Source organism: Equus przewalskii, chromosome 15 (assembly GCF_037783145.1).
Source record: "Equus przewalskii isolate Varuska chromosome 15, EquPr2, whole genome shotgun sequence".
Lineage (NCBI taxonomy): Eukaryota > Metazoa > Chordata > Mammalia > Perissodactyla > Equidae > Equus > Equus przewalskii.
The window spans coordinates 71,812,743-71,832,810 of NC_091845.1; the positions used below are offsets into that span (position 1 = coordinate 71,812,743).

The following is a 20,068-nucleotide window of genomic DNA, read 5'->3' on the forward strand; positions in this document are numbered from 1 at the left end:
GCGTGATGGGGCGGGGCTTCCGGCTGTCATCTCCAGGCTGCTGCTTGCGCCAGAGCCCCTCCCTCCCTGGTGATAAATGTCCCCGCCCCTGTAGGCACCTTCTGGGGGAGTAGCCCCACGAAGCCCATCTTCTTTGCCCCTGCCCCTGGGGACGTCCAGAGCGAGGCCTCCCCAGCAGCCCAGGTGGTTGCTCCTGAGCCCAGGGCAGCAAGACTCCCCTGGTTTTCTCTCTTAGCAGCTTGTGGGAGGGGGTGGGGGATCAGAGAGCTGCAGGGGTGCTCTGAGGTCAGGCCTCACTGATGGGGGGTTGCTGGGGTCAGGCCTCACTGATGGCACCTGTGTACCACACAGGGAAGCCCCTCTTCCCTAGGACCCCAACCCCGCACTGACTGGACTGTACCCTCAGTGGGTACAGTAGGTTGGGGGGCAGCTCATGTGAGGAAGGGTCTAGAGAGAAAGGGGCTTTCTGTACACCATCTGTTGATCCTCTGGCCCTATTTTCCTCTCAGCCTCGACCCTGCCAGCCTTTCTTGCCAGGAAGTGCTGGGCATTTCTATTCTGATAACAGAAAGATATCTATTTCCAAGACCAAAGGATTCCCCAGAGAAAATTTTACAGGCTTCTTTGAAAGAAATATTGAGGTGAAATTCACACAATATAAAACTAACCATTTAAAAGCAAACAATTCAGTGGCAGTTAGCACATTCACACTGCTGTGCAACCACCATGTCTATCTAGTTCTAAAACATTTCCATCCCTCCAGAATAACACCCTGCACCATTGAGCATCAGTCCCCATTCTCCCTTCTCCCTAACCCTTAGCAACCACCGATATGCTTTCTAACTCTGTGGGTTTGCCTGCTCTGGACATTTCACATAAATGGAATCATACAATATGAGACCTTTTGTGTCTGGCTTCTTTCATTTAGCATAATTCCAAGGTTCATCTATGTTATAGCAAGAATCAGTTCTTCATTCCTTTTTATGGCTGAGTAGTATTCCATCATATGGATAGACCACATTTCATTTATCCATTCATCCATCCATGGACATTTGGCTTCTTCCCACCTTTTGGCTATTGTGAATAGTGCTGCTATGCATATTTGTGCACAAGAATTTCTTTTCAGTGCCCGTTTTCAATTATTTGGGGTATATACCTATGAATTGCAATGGCTTATATGGTAATGGGTTATATGATAATTCAATGTTTACCTTTTTTTGAGGTAACTTACTTTTAGTTCAGGACTTTTCGTGCCTCAGCCTGACCCTGGTAGAGTTCCCAGGACGCTGTGACATGTGTGGTGTGAGTAGGGGATGGCTCCCAGGTCGTAGCTCAGGTTGCTGGACCAATGGGTGAATGATCGTGCCTCACTATGGGGTGGGAGATGTGTTCCCCTGGGGTCTGTTGGATTTGAAGTACCTGTAGATGCCCACATGGACATGCTTGGGGCAGGACTGGCTGTGCTCCCTGTGGACACAGGGAAAGGTGTGGGTTGGAGACTGCAGTGGGCCTCAGTGGCTAGGCCATCACATGCATCTTCCTGTGCTGAGCTCTTGTCATCATCCCAGGCATTGCTCTAAGTGCTTCCCACTATTCAACCATCCCAAGAGCCCTATGAGGTTCTACCAACATCCTCGTTTCCCACATACGGAAAATAGCGCTAGGCTCCCTCGGCCCTTCAATATTCCACAAGCACAGAGCTCGCTGATTTTATTGTTGCTTTGTTTCTGGCTGCTCCCCTGGAGGACTGAGCTCCTTGAGGGCAGGGACTGGGCCTTCCTCCCTGCTCCCTGGACCTGGCTCAGAGGCTGGCCTGCTTGTCCAGTCGGTCCCGGGGGTGAATGGACTTCCTGAGTTAGGGCTTTACAGTGAGAAGAGAAGAGGGCCAGGAGTGGCTCCTGGGGGACCCCGACTTTTAAGGGCAGGTGGAAAAGAGCATTCAGTAAATGAGACCAGGAAAAATGCTCAGCAGGATGGGAAGGAATCAGAGAGAACTCACAGGGGGCAATATTTTTAAGGTGAGTCAACCCGTCCCAAGGACGCCTTGCATGTGGACATTTGCGTGCAAGTTCCTAGGGCAGAGGCCACATCAGATGTGATCGTCACTGTAACCAGCCCAGTGCCTGAGGTAAGTGATCAGCACATGTGGGCTGTGAGCATGTGACACGACGGGCGTTCTCTCATGGAGCAGTGGAAGCCTGAGGCTGGAAGGCTGACTGGGCCGGGCATCTTCTAGCCTGGGTTCTCCTGTTTTGCCTCCCAAGGCTCAGCCCTGCCCCCTCCCCGCTCCCCCCGTGTTCCATGGTGGTACACAGCAGCCAACTCCTCTCCTGGGCCAATTCCTGGAGTGGTGGCAGATGATCAGGAACATGGACAGCAAGTTCCTTTATACCCCTTGGAGAGAATTAACTACAGTCACAAAAAGAAGACAGACAGAATTTCCGCAGGCTCCCCCACGGAGTGGGCAAAACCAGGACAGGGGAGGGGGCGGCCTCACAGGGCCAGCATCGTGGATGAAAAGCTCCTTCTCCAGGGAGAGGATTGCACAAGGTCTCATTAAAGCCATTAAAACGCAGGGCTGACAAGTGAAGGTCCTCGGTGACTGCCGTGGCTGCCCAGGACCGGACTCTTTGAAGTGCCCGTCATCTCCTCCTCCTCCTGCCTGGCTGGCCGGTGACCTGCACTGCCCCCTCTGCCCAGCCCGCCAGCCTCAGCCGCTGCCCGGGCACGATGTGGGTCTGGTGGCCAGCGGCCTGGCAGAGTCTCAGCTGCCGGCAGGGAAGGGCTTTGGGGTGTCCAGGCACGAAGTGGGTGTGAAGGTCATAGGCGGATGGGCTCTGTGTTTCCGCCCTTTCTTCTCTGTCCTCAGCTGTTGGAGCCGTGCATGTGCGACTCCTCAGGCCCCTGGCCCTGGAGAGCGGTCCTTGTCCCTGTCTGTCTGTCAGCAGGTCTCTAGCTGGCTGTCTCCCTATGGTCTTCCTAAGCTGGTCTCCATAACCCAGCCCTCTCTGCTCGTTCCCTTTGCATCTGTCACCGCTCTATTTACAGTTTCTCTTTCTCTATATTTATCCCAGCTCTCTTTCCCCCTCATTGTCTCCCTGCGGTCAGTGTGCCTCCCTCCAGGGGGCCTGGTCTCCAACTCCTGGGTGTCCAGGCAAGCAGCGTGCAGCTGAGATGGCCCAAGCTTCATCCCTCCGTGGGTCCACATGCTGCAGGTCTCCGGCACTGGCTAGGCGCTCCTTCCTCACGGACCACTGGAGTTGGAAAACTGCCCTAAAGGCCGTGATAGCTGCCCAGGCCACGGTCCATCACTTAGAGAGTGAGCCAGCACCTCCTGGTTTCCAAAGCCCCCACTCAGCGCCATCGTCCTGGGTGTCTAAGCACATGGTCAGGCACAGATCTCAGGCTAGGGCTTCGTGGGCCAGTTCCCCATTCCATCCTCATAAAGAGCCTTGGAGGGAGATGGTTCTGACACATGCACATTTACAAGTGAGAAAACAAAGGCTCAGAGAGGTGAGGTAACTTACCTGAAGACACAGAGCTAGACAGCAACGGGGTGCTCTTGGCCCAGGGTACTCCCAACCACTTTGCAGTACTGCCTCAGGGGCCTGTAGTGTGGGCCACCAACATGTATAAGGCATGCACTGGTGTGCATGAGCATACTCTGAATATCTGAAGTTTGTACGTGCATATGGCACATGCGTGGGAGGTGTATGCATGTGTGCTGTCCACACATGTTTTGAGATCTGGTTCCAATCTTTAGGGAGCTCCTTAGGACAAGGTAAAATGCCCCTTCCAGTCTTTACTGAAAATGTGACAAAACGGAGTCTCTGAGCTCAGAGGACTTGCCAGGTGCAAGGCCCCTCCTCCCGGCTGGAGCAGTCCCCTGCCTACTGTGGCGCCCTGCACCGCACATGCACAGTGATTGGGGCTGCGCCAGGCAGCCAAGGTTGTGACTTAGCCTCCAGGACTCCTTGTGGCTTGCCCTCCAGTGCCCTGCGGCTCTCTCGCTGGGCCTGAGACAGCCACAGAGCAGCAGGGGCTCCCGCTCAGAGACCCCGGGCTGTCCATTTTTGCCCATCAGGAATCTACTCAGAAAGCCAGAGTTTTCTTCCAGGGTGTTGGTGATGACACAGCTCATCTTGTCAACAGAAGGGCTGCCCCAGTGTGAGGAGGGTCTCCTCCTTCCTAACCCCCTTCCTCTGTCAGGCGGTAGGTCACTCTCCCATGTGCACTGGCCTGGGGCTGTCTGGGCCTAAGGCCATGCCCAAGGCCTCAGGATGCCTAGCCTGGCAATTTTCAAACCATATCCTTGAGACTTAAGCCTCTCCAAGAGGTATTTCAGTGACTCCTTGAAAGTGGGGGGCGGAGAGGGTGGGTGGTTACAGGATATCAGAGGACGGGCATCTGTTTACCCTCCTCTGACCAGGGCGCCCTGACTGTGTGTGTTCCACGGATTGGCCTTTCTTCTAAGGGCTTGGCTGGGCCGGCACTCCGACTCCTGTCACATTTTTATTTGTCTTCTTAAAAAGGGCTCCAGCCTACCCAACTCCCGTAACTCTTAGCTAGCGACAGGCGAGCTTTCAGCCCCTCAAAATCCTCTCTCCCCTCCCTGTGGGTCTGGGAGAAGCAGACCACAAGAGGGCTGGAAGGGATGTTCAGGGGCTGCATGGGCAACTCTGACACGCCTCTGCAGATCTCGGCTGCACCCTGGGCTCCCTCTTCACCGTGAGTGTCTTGGCCAGGACACAAGGGACCTCTTGGGCAGCTGAGTGTGCGGGCAGCTCTTCTGACCTCTGATTGCTGATTTATGGAGGACCCAGCAGGTACAAAGTGGGAATGGATGGGAGTGCCTCATCCTTCACTGTCTGGGAGCTGCTTCCAGAGCCCTGAGCCCAGCAGCCCTGGGAGCTCCCAGGAGTGGCAGAGCCCTGCCCGCACCCAGAGCTGCCCTCTAGTGGAGAGTCTGTGAATGGCAACTGAGCCCTCTGGTGATCAGCGTCTCTCGACAAGGGGTGGGCTCCATCATATTGCATGCACAGAGCAATTTGGCTTGAGGGCAGCCACAGGGCTCCTCCATGGCTGACTTGGCCTCTAAGTGGGGAGAGATCACCTCCTCCTTCTTCAGTCTCCTGTGCGGGCTGCTCAAGGTGCCTCTTCCATGGCTGTGGATGAAGCTCACCTTTGTCCTCCTCCCTCCTTCAGCCTGGCTGCCTTTGCTGAGAAGATCCCGAAAGAATCCCAGGTTTGGTAAGTTGCCAGCACAGCGGGATACTTGTTGTTAAGTAGTTGTAAGCTGAATGCTCCCCTGGCCTTCTGAGTGTTGGATGCCAGAAAGAGCTGGGGGAAATGGACATGGCGCTCCACATGTCCCCAAATGCAGTGTTTAGATGATCAGCTGCTGATGACCAGCACAGAGTGGTGTTCACACTTTGCCTCTGGCGGATGGTGCAGGGGAGGTTGCCTCTGGTTTGGAGAAAATCTTACACATTTGGTCCACAGGTGGCCTGAGCCCCCTGCAGGGGGTGGGGGGAGCTCTGGGTCCTGCTGGAAGCTGGAGTCAGCAAGGCTGGAGGCAAGCTGGCCAGAGAAGTTCCTGACAGTCACTGAGCCCTTTGTGCTAGGCACTTGCTCAGCCCGAGGGCAGTTTTGAGGGTACCTGGTCTGGATGGCATCTAGTAACAGTACTTTCTAACTTCTACATTCCAGCTTTCCTGAGTTCAGGTTAAGATCAGAAAAGATGGCCCCTGCCTCTGGATAGAGAGCATTTCAAGGGGACCATGCATGGACAGATGGGAAATTCTCACCCTAGGATGGGACACTTGGCAAACTGTCAAGGGCCCCTCAACAGCCAAGAAGAGCATCCTTAGCAAGAGCCTGTGAGGGAAGCCAAGTCTCAGTGTGTGCAGGGACGGAGGGCTGCGACATTTGGTAGAGTTCAGGGACCAGGATAGTGTGGGGTCTGGAAACCAGTCCTGTCCTGACAGCTGAAGGTCCAGCTAAACCTGGAAAAGAGGAGACCCAGGGGACAAGAAGCATCTGTCATATCTGAAGGCCTGTCCTACATCCTGTCCTTCCAGCTCCAGAAGAGAGACAAGGACTGGTAGGAGAAACTTCTGTATGGGCCCAGAGGGTGCTCAACAGCAGAGAAAATCTTGGAGCAGTATCTGCGTCTCTGAGTGAGACAGGAATTAGGACCCAGGGGACCTCAGGGTCTGTTCAGCTCCCAGGTTCTGAGCCTCTAAACACAGTCCACCCTATTCCCAAGGAGATATCAGGTGAGCAGACACCATTCCTTCGGCATCTTTGGCATGAAGGACTGGCTGCTTCTCCATGGCTCGGGATGACTTTGGGACCAGGAGGACTTAGAAGGTGCAGCACATGTCACCCTTAGGCCGGAACTGGCCACCAAGGGAGCGGCTGGGTTTGTGGCTGAGCATGTTACTACCAGGACGGAATCATGGTTTTGTCAAGGACTACAAGGAGAATAGATGAAGGGATCACCAGCCGTGTTTGCCATAGCCCTTAAAGCTCGTGTGGCCCAAACCCCCTTTCACAGATGAGCACACTGAGATCCATAGAGTTACACGGCCAGTGTTAGACGTTGGTCTAGAATCGGAACTCTGTACTCCCGCGACAAGGTTGTTTCATCAATACAGCATTTCAATTCAATAATATTTATTAAATGTGCACAGGATTTGGTGACTGGCAGAATATTAAGGGTGAGTGTAGAAAAAGAGGTATCAAGAATTATTCCAAAGTTTTCAGTTCTAAAGAGAGGAGGAAAGTAGAAAATTTGGGAAGAGATGAGCAATGACTAAGTTTAAGTTAGAGAGATATGTGTGTGTGTTTGTGTGTGTGTGTGTAGATTGTAGAGAGGTAGATGGAAGGTAGAGAAAGCACAGCTGGGAGGAATGAGAGGCATCAGGATGGCATAGAGTCCCTGAGACAAGGATGGACACTTCCGTGGTCCCATGCAGGGCCGAGTGGCTCCCAGACCATATTGAGGAGAAAGGTACTGGGGGTGAGCCTGAGGGGAGGCTGCCCCTGGAGGGGAGCTGAAGGCCGTCTGGGGGCAGGTACCAAGGATGTGAAGAGACCCCTTGGGAGTAACGGGAAAGAGAGAAGAGGATGCTGACCTGAGGGGTAGCAGGTCACGGAAGGACAAGTTTTCAAGCCTGCGGAGAACTTGATAGAATTGGAGGCTTTGGTGGCAGAGTCAGAGAAAGCGGTGTTGGGGCGCAGAAGTGAGCAGAGGGACTGAGGGGGGAGGGAAAGGGGCAGGCACAGAGTGAGAGGAGGGGTTGCTGTGGGGGCTTTACCCCTGGTCCAGGCAAGGGGCCAGGAGAGCAGGAGTGAGTGAGTGCTGGCTGGGGTGAACCTGGACGCGAGCGTGTGTGCCCCCGTGGGTGTGACTGTGAGCCCGCTGAGGCTAAGCTGAAATGGGGTTGGCCCAGGAAATTGGGTAGAGATGGGATAACAAAGAGAAAAACAATGAAAGGACAACTTGTCCGTGACGATGTCGCCCCGATCACAGCTGTTGTGACAACTGTTTGTTGAGTGTTTGTGAACTGCTCTGGTAAAAGGATGTAACCAGGGTCAGCAGGAGACTCCTCGTCCCTTGGAGAGCTGGTGAGATGGCCCCGCCCGCCCCACCTGCACTGTCTGTGGGAGTCCAGGGCTCCCTGTCTGTCTGCAGATGTCTGCACACGAGCATTCCTGGCCTCCTCTGCCCCCAGCGCTGCTCCTGTCATCTCAACAACCACAGAGTGAGCCGTCCTCAGAGCTCAGCAGGGTCCTGGAGGTCGGCTGGACATGAGGGTGGCAGGGACCTCTACACTCGCCCCGCCTCTCCTCCTGGAGTCCTGTTGACTGCCCCAGTGGGAGCGTCGCAGCACCCACTCGTCTCTGTCCCCTCCTCAGCTCATCCCTAGCCCCAGCTCCTGCTCTTCCTTGCTCTCCCAAGCCTTCTGGAGTCCTCCTGGGCAGGTACCCCTACCCTGAAGCCTTCGCACCGACAGACGCCATTGGGAAATTCTTCCAAGAAGGACAGCGTGTTCCACCAGCACACTGCCCTGAGCACAGTCTTCAGCCCCACTTGCCATTCGCGTGTCAGGGACCTTTATTTAGGCAGCACTGGAGCTCTGCCCTGAGCTCTGGTCGCGTCTGTCACATCCTCTGCTGTGCACAGAGCCTGAGGACTCTCTGGGTGATGTGGTCATGTGACCACGATGCCCTAAACAGAGGAGAGGGCGATGCTTTCACGCAGAGAAAAGCGCTGGGCCAGGAGCTGTACTGCGGACCACTGTACCTCGGGGGAGGCCCCGCTCTCCCTGGGCCTCGATTTCCTCGTCCGTAAGGTGGGGCTGGTCATGCAACCCTGACAGGCTGCTTCAGGCTGGAGTCTGGCTGCTGGCTCCCCAGCGGCTGGCCTGAGGAACAGCTCCGTGGGGGGTGCTCCCTGCCCCCCACCATCCCTGCCCTGCTGGGCCCTTCTCAGCTTGGCTCTGGCTCAGCTTGTTCCAATGCAGCCACACCCTATTCCCTGACATGGCCCTGCTGGGGCCTCTGACCCTTGTGGCCACCCCCGTCCACAGGATCGGTGTGAGCACAGCTCCCCAAGCCAGACTGGGACCACCGGCTCAGCATGATTTCCCTTTTCACTTTTCATCACCCAAACTCTGGGCTGCCCCCGTCAATGGCAGCTCCACTTCCCTGATGTGTCACTCAGACCCAGGGCTCCCCAAGGTATGTGTTGTTTTGACACCCCAGGGGTTTCCCATTTCCTGGGGGCTCAGCTTCAACTTCAGGGCTGAGCTGGTGATGATGAGCCCTGGGGTCCTTCCAGCCCACAGACCGTCCCCGTGTGTACCTCCCCACACAGTGGGTCCTAGCTATGGAGGAGCAGGCACATACCCTGCTCATTAACTCAATTATCCGACAATTCCTTCTGTAGTGGCTTGAATAGCTACCCCCAAAAATGATGTGGGGCCCTAACTCCCAGTACCTGTGAATGTGTCCTTGTTTGGAAAAAGGGTTTATGCAGGTGTCATTAAGTTATGGATCTTGAGCTGAGATCATCCTAGATTAACCAGGTGGACACTAAATCCAATGACAAATGTCCTTATAGGAGACAGAAGAGGGAAAGACATAGGGAGAAGACCCCGTGCCGTGTGAAGATGGAGTCAGAGACTGGACTGACTCTGCCGCCAGCCGAGGAACACCTGGAGCCACCAGAAGCTGGAAGAGGTGAGGAAATGGATTCTTCCCTGGAACTTCCAGAAGGAATGCAGCCCTGCTGATACCTTGATTTTAGACTCTGACCTCCAGAAACATAAGATAATAAATTTGTGTTATCTTAAGCCACTAAGTTTGTGTCATTTTCTACAGCAGTGATGGCAAAGGAATCCAGTCCCTGAACAAGGTGTGTCTTCCCCCCATTCTAAGAGCTGCCCTCTTTGGCGGGGGCCCATGACTTCTTAGGAACCAGGGCCTTCCCTTGCCAGCTCACGGGTGCTTCTGCGTGAACTGGCGCTGCACGAGGACATACCTTTGCCTCTGGCATCATCACCCACCAGATCTTCCTGGCAAGGGAGACTGCACCCTCCCCTCGAACTGCCTGCAGGTACCAACCAGCATCCCAACAACAGGAAATGATCCAAATGCGAGGGAGGCAGGCAGGTCCGACCTGACTTACAGCACCTGGATTTGAAACCTGGTAGCCAGGTGAGTCTGACATGTGGGCCGTGGTGTGGAAAGAACCCTGCTAAAGTGGTGGCTGCCGTGGAGGAGGGGAAACCAAGTCACTGTCCTGGAGTTTGGATTTTTATATAAGGGGTAGGGGTCTCTGGCAGCGATGTGTAAGCATGAAAGACTTATGGAACAAGCACCCTAAAAGAGGATGCACAACTGAATCCTTGCATGACTATTGACAACAATGAGGACAATAACTAATAATAAGAGGAGTTTGTGATGGGCCAGGCACTCTTCTAAGCGGTTAGCACATACTTTTTAATCTTCACTGTAACCCGCAAGATGTTTGCCTTTATTATCCCTGTTTTGCAGATGGAAAACGGGAGCACAGAGAGGTGAAGTAATTGCCTAAAGAACAATTCGAACTCAGGATTAGTCTGACTTAGGGAATATGCTCTTGATTCGCACGTAAAGATATTAATTCGCCTCATCGCAGATCCCAAAGTACTTTCCCATTCCTGGTTTTGTTTTGGTGCCCAGAGAAGCAGGCAGGAATCCTTATCTCCATTCCTTAGATGAGGAAACTTAAGTCAGAGTCCGCTCGAAAGAAAGTGGCCCCTACCACCCCTGTTCAATGTCTGTCTGGTGTATCTGCAGAGCACGGCCCCAACCTAGGGTTATAGGGGAGTAAACAGGGTAATTGGAAGGGTTAGCATTTATTGAGCAATTACGACATGTCTGCTAGGTGTTAATACATTCTCATGTACACATCAATCCTCGTAACAATGCCACGAGGTGGAGACCAGAGAGGTTAAGGAACTTGGTGGAGGTAACACAGCTGTAATAGTCAGTGGCAAAGCTAGAAACATTCACATGCTCCTGGCAAGAAGAGGAGCTCAGAGTTCAATGCAAATAGCTTCCTCACCACGACTTGCAGACCTTGATGGGATAGTGCTGTCCTGGGGCCTCCCTTGGTCACTTCTGCAAGGTAACAAGGATTCACATGTGCTTAGTGCCTCAGGGCCCACAAGGCGCTCTCCCTGCTCCACTCCACTGAATTCCCAGGCCAGGAACTTGGAATTTTAATTCTTTAGAATGACTGAAACTGTTGCTCAAAAAGCTGTTGTGAAAACAAGGTTGAGGGGTCTTTTTTGCTCTTAAGTGATAACCTTCTGAGGGGAAGAACCTGGAACCAGCTCCCATCATCGCTGGCTGATTCCTCTGTGTCCACTGTCCTCTCCCATCTAAACGCCCCACCCCCTGAGCTTGCAAGCTGCCCTGGGCCGGGCACCAAGCCTGCCCACTTGTTCTCCCAACACAGCCCCCTAATTAAACCCTCAGGACTTTTCATTTTCATAAACATGAACATGGAAAATGAGGGTGGCTGGGAGAGGACCGGGTGTGGAAAGAGGTCCCTGCAGCCCGAGGGGGAACACAGGACTGGGACTCTCTCCAGGCGAAAGGTGCATGTCCCAGGCCCCCTGGACATCCGCTTGGCATTGGGCAGCACCTGGGCGGAGCCTGGAGAGAGGATGGCTCTGAGGAGGTGTCCACTGGACTCGCCTTAAGGCTGAGCCAGGAAAAATCCATTTTGTTGGAAGGGACACGGGGGAGCAATGCTTTGGCAGGGAGGGCGGCAGCTAAGGCCCTGCTTCCACCCTGGGCAGAGGGGGAGATGCTCGCGGTGGGGGTCTGGCAGCCTCTGGCGCTCCATGCACCCGGCCCTGGTATGAGTGCTTCAGATTGGTCTGGGAGTGGCCGAGCAGAATTTGCAAAGCTGTGCCTCTTTTTCTTTCTTCTCTCTGTGTCAACCCTCGAGTGTGCCTGAGCCCCTCACTTCTCTCCCCTCCTTCCCCGAGGTGGAGATGCTTCTCGGAAACTCCAAGCCACCCAGCCAGAAAGCTGGGGAAGGAAGCCTGACACTGAGCTTCCCATGACACGGAACTTCCCCCACTCTCCACCTGCTCCTCGTTCTTCCCGCAGGAGCAGAACCTTCCAGCAGTTCTTATCCTGAGATCGAACAGAGCCGCCGCGTTTTGTAGCTAGGTGGGCAGAAGCAGAGGTGAGGAAGGCTGACATGGATCCTGTGGCTCTATATGGTTTCTGATGTGGGAGACGAGCAGACACTTCGATGCCGCTGCCCGGATGGCACTTGGCTAAGGGTGATTAATACGGCCATGACGGTGGGCCTAGCCTATAGGTTCCACTCTAAAAATACTGTCAGACCTAAAGGAAGTCAGACTGAGAGAGGCCCATCGCAGGCTGTCCTGGTTAGCTGCCCTGGCGGCCTCTGCTGAGGGCGAACACCGCCTTGAGGTTGGGACTCTCTACCCTGCACTGTGGAAATGCACCATTTTCCGGGGAAGCTGTGCCAGGTAACACTGCACTCTTATCCCCGACTTGGCGTAAGTGCACAGGAGTGGGGTTGTGGCGTGTTATGGGTTTAAATGTGTCCCTCCTCCCCCCAAATTCACGTGTTGAACTGTTCACACCCAGGACTCAGAATGTGACGTTATTTGGAGATAGGGTATTTGTAGAGGTAATCAAGTTAAAGTGAAGTCATTAGGGTGGTTCCTAACTCAGTATGACCTGCGTCCTTGTAAGAAGGGGGAATTTGGCCACAGAGATCTGTGCAGAGGGAAGACGATGCGAAAACAGGGGGAAGGCAGCCATTGACAAGCCACGGAGAGAGGCCTGGACCAGACCCTCCCCTCGCAGCCCGTGGCTGTGGGAGACCCTGCCTACCTTCATTCAGATGTCGAGCCTCCAGCACTGAGACGGTGTGCCTCTCTGCTGATGCAGTCACCCAGTTTGTGGTACTTTGTTTCTGGCAGCTCTTGAAAACAAACACAAGCGGCTTCATCAGCTAAAACCAGCAAAAAACACTTCTGGCTAAAATTTCAGGACTTAGTGAATAAGTGGGGATGTGAAGTTCCTCCTGGGGTCCCAGGAAGCTCGCCAGACAGCTCCTAGGGTCCGTGGTGGTGACGTTGCTGGCTGTGAAGAAGAAACATAGTTTGCCAGACCAAACCGGAGGGCAGGGGCCGTTTCATCAGTAATTGTTAAAAGTAATTTTGAAGGCTCATCAGGAATCGTGGCTTTTCTGCGGTCCAGGGCTGTGTGATGGAGTTCCACACCGGCCTTCGTTCTATGAAACAGGATTCAGACGGGTCAGGACTCCATAATCTCGGGGAAAGAGAAGACCACACCTCCAACATTTACTAGGTGTCTATGAGAGATTCTGTGATATTTTGCTTAATTCTCCAAACATCCCTGCCTAGTGGATATTTTTATCCTTGTTTTGAGATAATGCGGAGAATCAGAGGGAGCAACAGCCTGCCCGCGCTCACACCCATAGCCGCGTATCATACCTACCTCCAAGGCACGGAGTGTTTTCAGAACAGTCGGTTTCCTGTGGATCGAGTGTCTGCACAAGATATCTGAGACGTTGACCTTGGTGTCCCTCACCCTGACCTTTGCCCTAATTTAGGATAAGCGATCGTTTTAAATAACACCCCCCAGTGAAGTCTTACTTAGCTCCATGTGGCAAATCTGCTTTTAGTGGAGGGTCTGCCCTACTCATTCCTCATTTCTTGGGGTGACACCTCGCAGGGCACAAGGGAGAGTGACCAGGACTGCAGATCGATGCCTTTCCTTTCTACCCTCTGGGTCAGAAGGGCAACCCAAGGCTAGCTTCATTTGCCGTGTAGAATACGTTCTGTTAGCACGTGAAGACGATCTGAGAGCCACCCGTGCAGACGTGGGCGACTGAGAAGCACGTGGTGGAGCTACAGCCCCTGCTCATCATGGTTCAACAAGGAGGTCTCGCCTCTTATTTCCGCTTGGCTTCAATGCCGGGTAGCTGTACGAGTTCCCATGTTCCCGGTCTTTAAAGGAAAGCGGGGCTTCAGGGACAAGCCCCCAAGGTCAGGCTGGGGTTCCACTTTCCAAAGCCTTCGGAGGCCACCCTTGTTCTGCTCTCCCCTTGACCACAGCCCCTTGGAGAGACCACGTGACCATACCTACCTCACTGCATAGCACCAACCTCCTTCTTTCGTCCAGGTTCTCTTCGTCACCATCCCTGACCCCTGCTGTTGACCCCATTCCCGCCCTGGAGACCCTGCAGCCGCTGGGTGTCACCTCTGCAGCGTTTCCCCCTCACGCCCAGACCATGTGTAGTTTATCCCAAGGGGGCAGTAGCGCGTGGAATTTGAGAAGGGCTTGCTCCCTCAAACGCCCTGATGGAACACCTCATGCATCCTAATACATCTTCCGCCGGCCACGACACCTTCAGCTGACTTGGTTTCCCTGGTTGTTGCTTTTCAATTCAGTCTCCGCATTATTCACCTGACGGAGAAATCTTCTTCCCTCCAAACTGTCTTCATCTGCAGGGACGCCTCTGTCCCTGGATTTATTTTATAAATATCAATAATTTGGAGAAGAAACTCAGCTTGACCACTTTGAGGCTACAACTCCCCCATGAGAGTGAACCATCCCTGAGCTGTCCTGCTTACCCCCGGCGGTACTCACTCATCGCACCCGAGGGGGCTGTTACCTTCAGAGTACTTCAGTACTGGCACTCCTCTGAGGACTCACCATGTGATGGTGCCACGGTTCTCAAACTTGAGGGAGCACTGGAGCCACCAGGAGTTTTATTAAAACCAGATTGCTGGCTCTCACCCCCAGTGCTTCTGATTCAGCAGGTCTGGGGCGGGGCCCGAGAACTTGCATTTCTAAGAGGTTCCCAGGTGAGGTTGATGTTCCAGTCCAAGAATGACACCTTGAGAACCACTGTGGGCATGTGTGCATGAGGTGGTGAAATTCCGCCTAATTTGAAGGCAGGCTAATATCCCAATAAGACAATGATCCAGTTCATGTTGTTTATTCATTCACTCATTGAGTCAACAAATATGTACTGACCACCTACTGGTCACTAGGCAGACCTTGGGGATGAAATGGTGACTAGGATGGCTCTGACTCCTGCCCTCACAGAGGCTGAGACACACCAGGTGTGAAGATACAGTAGGCTCAGATCTACAGGAGAGGAAGTATAGGCTGCTCTTGGAGCTCAGAGTAGGGGCCCCAGCCCAGTCTGATGTGTGACTGAGTAAGGGAGAAGGGAGAAATCCTGTAAGGCTTCCTGGAGGAAGTGGTGTCTATGCTGGATCTTCAAACATAAATAAGAGAGAGTCAGAGGAAGTCAGGGAGAGACTGTGTTCCAGGTAAAGGAGAAAGCCTTAAGATCAGGGGAAAGCTGTGGCATGACGTGATATGGAAACTGGAAGAAGTTCAATAGCTAGTGGGGAGGGTGTCTGTGTGTGAGAGGAGGAGAAGGGGTAGAGAGAGAGGTTGGAGGCTGGAGTTGGCCATGGTAACAGGTGATGCTAGGGCGGTGACTCTCCAGTAGTCCTGGACCAGCAACATCAGTATCACTTGGGAACTTGTCGGAAATGCAAATTCTCAGGACTCATCATTGATCCACTGAGTCAGAACTCTGAGGATAGGGCCCAGCCATCTGTGTTTTAACCAGCCCTCCAGGAGACCTGACGCACTCAGTTTGAGAGCTGCTTACCTAGAGAAGTGGGCAGAGGCTGGATAGAGGCCATGCAAGTCCTATGAAGGCATCTGGATTTGATCCTGCAGCACCCCCAGCACAGAATCATTTCTCAGCAAACACACATTTGTTGAAGGAGCAAACAAGTGAAAGAATTTAAACAAAATGGCAATATGACCTACTTGCATTTTCAAGAGATCTCCGGCCAGTGTGGAGAACGTCTTCAACAGCACTATCTCCATGCATACCTTTATTCTCAGGGTTGGTGGTCTCTTCATTGAAGGAAGGCCTTGGGGTCATATTCACAGGGGTCAGAAAGTGAAGGTGTTGGCTGAGCCTGGCTCCCCAGGACTTGCAAATGTGTTTATTGAGATACACCTACAGTAGAGTCAACTCACTCAACTTGAGGGGGAAGAAAGTGTGTTCTAGTCCATGAAGTGCTCTGGGTCGCTGGGGTTGCACACGCTTATACCATGAAAGCACTGGGGGTCGGGGGCTTCTCTTTGTTTCAGTGTTGGATCTGCATCTCCTGACAGCTCTCCTGACAGCAGGTCAGAGGTGTGGACATGAGCAGCTCTCTGGGCGGCAGCAGCGTCTCTGTGGCTATGAGTCAGATCTTGCTCCGCTTTGTTCTGCACTCAGTTCTGGAGCCTGCTTCCTGATTCGGGGACCATCCTCAGATCTTGGGAACCTCCCCCCTCCAGCACGAACCCCAGCCCAGTGCCTGTGGACAGCTGTCCACAGCCAGGCGGGTCTGGTGCTGCCTGCCTGTCTGCCTGGATCTTTTATCACTGGGGCAACCCTACAGGGCCTGCTCCGTCTTGTACTTGAAAGAGCCCTGCCCGTGCTCTCCCAGGGGAGGCTGAGTGACCTCGGTGGGGGCTGTGCCACACCACCTGTTCCCTGATCCACAGCTAGCTGGACCAAGGGTAGTCATCTGACTATCACTGCCTGCGTGGCCATCTGAGGCTCTGTGTCTGGGCTCATGTCAGGCCAATTCGGACTCCTTTGAGAATGTGGAAAATAGAAAGATTGGGCCATGAGTGTAAGGACCGAAGGAGCAGAGCTATGGTGTAGGGGGACTAAGGCCAGGACAGCCCTGAGTGTTTATGGAATCCAAGACCTTTGGGGACAGAAACCACATGTGGGCAGAAGGTGATGGTTGGAGGTGAGGGGAGAGGAGGGAAGATGGAGCACTGAGGGAGAAACTTGTCCTCACAGCTTCCTTGCTCCTGGCCACCTTTAAGTTCTAGTTCGTCCATGGCCTGGCGTCCCCCAGTTTCACTCTGGGGCATCCAGTGAGAGCTCTGGTCCATGCCCACCCAACAGCATTTAAAAGCCAGCCTGAGAGGTCTGCGTTTTTTGTAGCTCTTCGACCCTCCGTGGGACTCCCTGTGGCTGCTTGTGTGCCTGGGGCTGACAGGTTCTGTCCAGAGGCTGCCCTGCCACATGGGTACCCATCCCAGCTGCTTGGACTGTGCTGTGCTCCAGAGGACAATCTGGTCTGAATCCTAGCCCTCCCATTCGGTTCCATCTTGCTACTCAGACCCTTCTGGGCCCAGCTGTGGGAAGAGGCCAGGCTTGGACATATGCACATTGGTGTGACTTGGCCTTCTCAACCACCACTTGGAGAAATGGGCTCCCAGGTGCTCAGGTCCCCAGCTATTTACACAGACATGCTTTGTACTACGTGGCTGGTGTTTTGTTGCAGGTGGTATCTTCCTATTAGACAAAGACGAGGCCTCAACTGGGGACTGAACTGCATCCCCCTTGAACTATTCCAATGGGTTGACTTCATAGACATTTAAAATCAAGCTTGAGGGGTTTTGGGTAATGGAAGGTGAGTGTTCGACCCTTCTGGCTCCACCTTTTAGCGCATGTCAAGATTCTAGACCAGCAGGACCAACTTCATGAAGTCACTCAGGACGCTGCACTCAGAAACATCCCATGCTTGGTTTAATGCTCTGCCATTTTGAAAATTCTTAATAACTGCTTAACAAAGGGCCTTGCATTTTCATTTTGCAATGGGCCCTGCAGGTGAAGAAGCAAATCTTGCAGACAGGACCCTATTCTGGCCCTTCCCTGACTCCCACACTGATAATTCCAATGCAACTTCAGATACAGAAATCTGGGTCTGATTACTCTAAGTTCCTGCCAAAGATGTTGTTCTTATTGCTTGTAAGCAAACATTTTTGAGGGTCCATGCTGTGCCAGGCACCACGCACTGTTCAGAGTGTTCTCCGTCTAGGAGAGGAGAGAGACACATAACTGGATTATCCACATTCAGGGGCACCTCATCTGGCCTACTCCCGGAGAGAGAAGAGCCTTCCTGCAGGAGCAGAGCCCTGAGCTGAGTGATGAGCAACTTACCAAAGACCAAGGGGAAAGAGACTCCAGGCAGAGTCAGCCAGAGCAAAGGTCTGGAGATGTGGGATGTCACCGTGTGTGCAGGGAGCTTGAAACTCTTAGGCAGGACACGTGTGAGGCCAGGAGAGATGAGGCTGCCGGGAGCCACAGGGGCCAGATCAGGGGGCCTTCTGTATACTTAAGGAAATTGAAATCTTCGGCATCACATGGGGAGCCACAGGAGGATCAGAAACAGGCAGGAACACGATCGGATTTGCATAATGGACGATCCTTCAGGTAGCATTGGTGTGGCCAAAGGATTACAGGCAGAGAGCCTGGAGGGATCTGTAAGATGTTGCCCCATTACTGAGGATTATCTTTAGCTGGTCAGACCCCAATTTCCCAGAAACAAGGACCTCATTTGTCCTGCTTCTGACTTAGCCTACAGATCTTAATTTTGCAAGGCCTGCTTAAAAGTCACTGGAGCTCTAATTAAGGTGATGAAAGGCTTTCATAGTAACCAGAGGCATTTTTCCTTCTCTTCCTCTTCACGGTGCCAGAGGTGCTGAGCACCCTCCTCTCCTCAGTCAGCACTGGCATCCCTTCCGAACCCTGGGCTGGCCGGGGTGCTGGAAGCCCTGGGATTCTGGATGTCCTGGTACCAACTTTTTATGGGGCTGACGCTAGGAAGGAGTAGCTTCTCCTAGTGGCTGCTCACGGGAAAGCACTACAGACAGGTAGAGTGGTGTGGTAGGTGGAAGTCTAAAAGATGTCTCTCAAAATTCCTGTCCCCTAGTTATTCCACCAAATGCTACCCTAGGTACTGCTGTGAAGGGACTTTGAAGGTACGTTAAGGTTGCTAATCAGCTGGCTTTAAGATAGGGCGATTATCTCAGGTTGTCCAGGTGGGCCCCATATACTCACATGAGCCATCAAAAGCAGAAGAGGGTGGCAGGAGAGATTCCGAGCATGAGAAGGGTTTGATGAACTGTCCCTGGCCCTAAGGTAGAGGGGCCATGTGCCAGGACGAGAGAGCTTTCTAGAAGCTAAGAGGAACCCTGACTGACAGCCAGCAAAGAAAGGAGACCTCAGTCCTACAACCTCAAGCAACTGGATCCTGCGAACAACTGACTGAGCTTGGGAGCAGACTCCCCTCTGTGCCTCCAGTAGGGAATGCCGCTCTCTGTACCTTTCTTATTAAAGCAGGCCTCCAGTTAGGCCAGGAGCTTGGGCCCGGAGACTCATGAATAGCTTTCAGTGGCTCTGTGGTGAGGGAGGGGTGATTTTCAGGTGGGCTCTGATGCTGGCTAAGAAACAGGCAAGAGAACATATTTTTAGTTGACTGCAGGTTTCGCGAGACACAGGCACTAAGTAGCTCGGTAGTTCTGAGGGTGATCCTGGACCGGCAGGCTCAGCATCTCCTGGGAACTTGTAGAGAAGTAAATTCTTGGGCCCCACCCCAGACCTGCTGAAGCAGAGAGTCTCCATGTGAGGGCAGAGATCTGTCTTAACAAGCCCTCCGAGTGGTTCTGATGCTGGCTTGAGTGTGAGGACCACAGGTGTAATGCTGGCACCGTGAGTCTCCACCTGGGCTGTGCATCAGGCTCACAGGAGATGCTCTCAAAACCACAGCTGCCTGGACCCCACCTGAAACCAGGAGACTAAAAATTTCTGGAGTGGGGCCTGGATATTATTCGTAATTTTTAACAGTTCCTTGCATGACTCTAATGAACATTGAGAATTGCTACTCAGGCACATAACTGAAACTTGGTAAATATTTCCTGACTAGATGGATGGTTAATAATATACTCTGAAAAATCCTTGATGTTAGTGGTTGCTCCACCAGAGGAGTAACCCCAACCCCTGACCATAAGGGGCCCCGGGGGGCTGTGAGGAGGGAGGGACCTGCCTTTTGGAAGATGACAGCCAGCCTTGGTCCTGGTTGTCATCCTCCCCTCTGAGCACTTTCCTAATGTCTAATCTGGCCTGCTTGTGTCTACCCAAAAGGGGTAAGGATGAGACTGAGGTGTCGGACAAGAGCCTACAGTTAGTTCTATCTCTCTTGCCGCGTGTCTTCAGCTCTAGGACGTGGAGTGTAAATGGGTTCATTTCTGAGACACGGGGGAAGTGTGTTATGCCAGTCCCCCTGTCATTTCACTGATGAGCAGAGCCAGCACATCAAGTCTATTTTTCTTCTCATGGGGATGCTTTCTCCATTAAGGTAAGTTGCCAGCAAGTGTGGGGTGGGTCCTTGTTTCTGTAGTCCAAATCGCTGGGCTTCGAACTCCAGTGGCTGGATAACAGAGAGGCCAGATCACAGTTCTCAAATCTGGCTGCCCATCAAAATCCCCTGGAAAGACAGGTGACAATTCATACTATTACTTCCCATCCAGACCCACTAAATCAGGATGTTCAATAGTGGAACTCTCAAATCTATACTTTTAATAGAACCCCCTGGGGGTTCTGATGTAGCCA

The 20,068-nt window shown here is 53.1% G+C and overlaps 1 long non-coding RNA gene across 1 annotated transcript in view; it reads right to left on the reverse strand.

Annotated features, from left to right (window-relative positions):
* Positions 1–10,395: 10,395 nt before the first annotated feature.
* The window catches only part of LOC139076206 (uncharacterized), a 32,211-nt gene continuing 22,538 nt past the window's right edge, over positions 10,396–20,068 (reverse strand). Inside the window, exons 2-4 of the long non-coding RNA XR_011527580.1 lie at positions 15,430–19,943; positions 12,439–12,841; positions 10,396–10,674 (exon numbers count right to left, since the gene is read on the reverse strand). This is a non-coding gene — a long non-coding RNA (uncharacterized lncRNA). The remainder of the gene's footprint in view (positions 10,675–12,438; positions 12,842–15,429; positions 19,944–20,068) is intronic.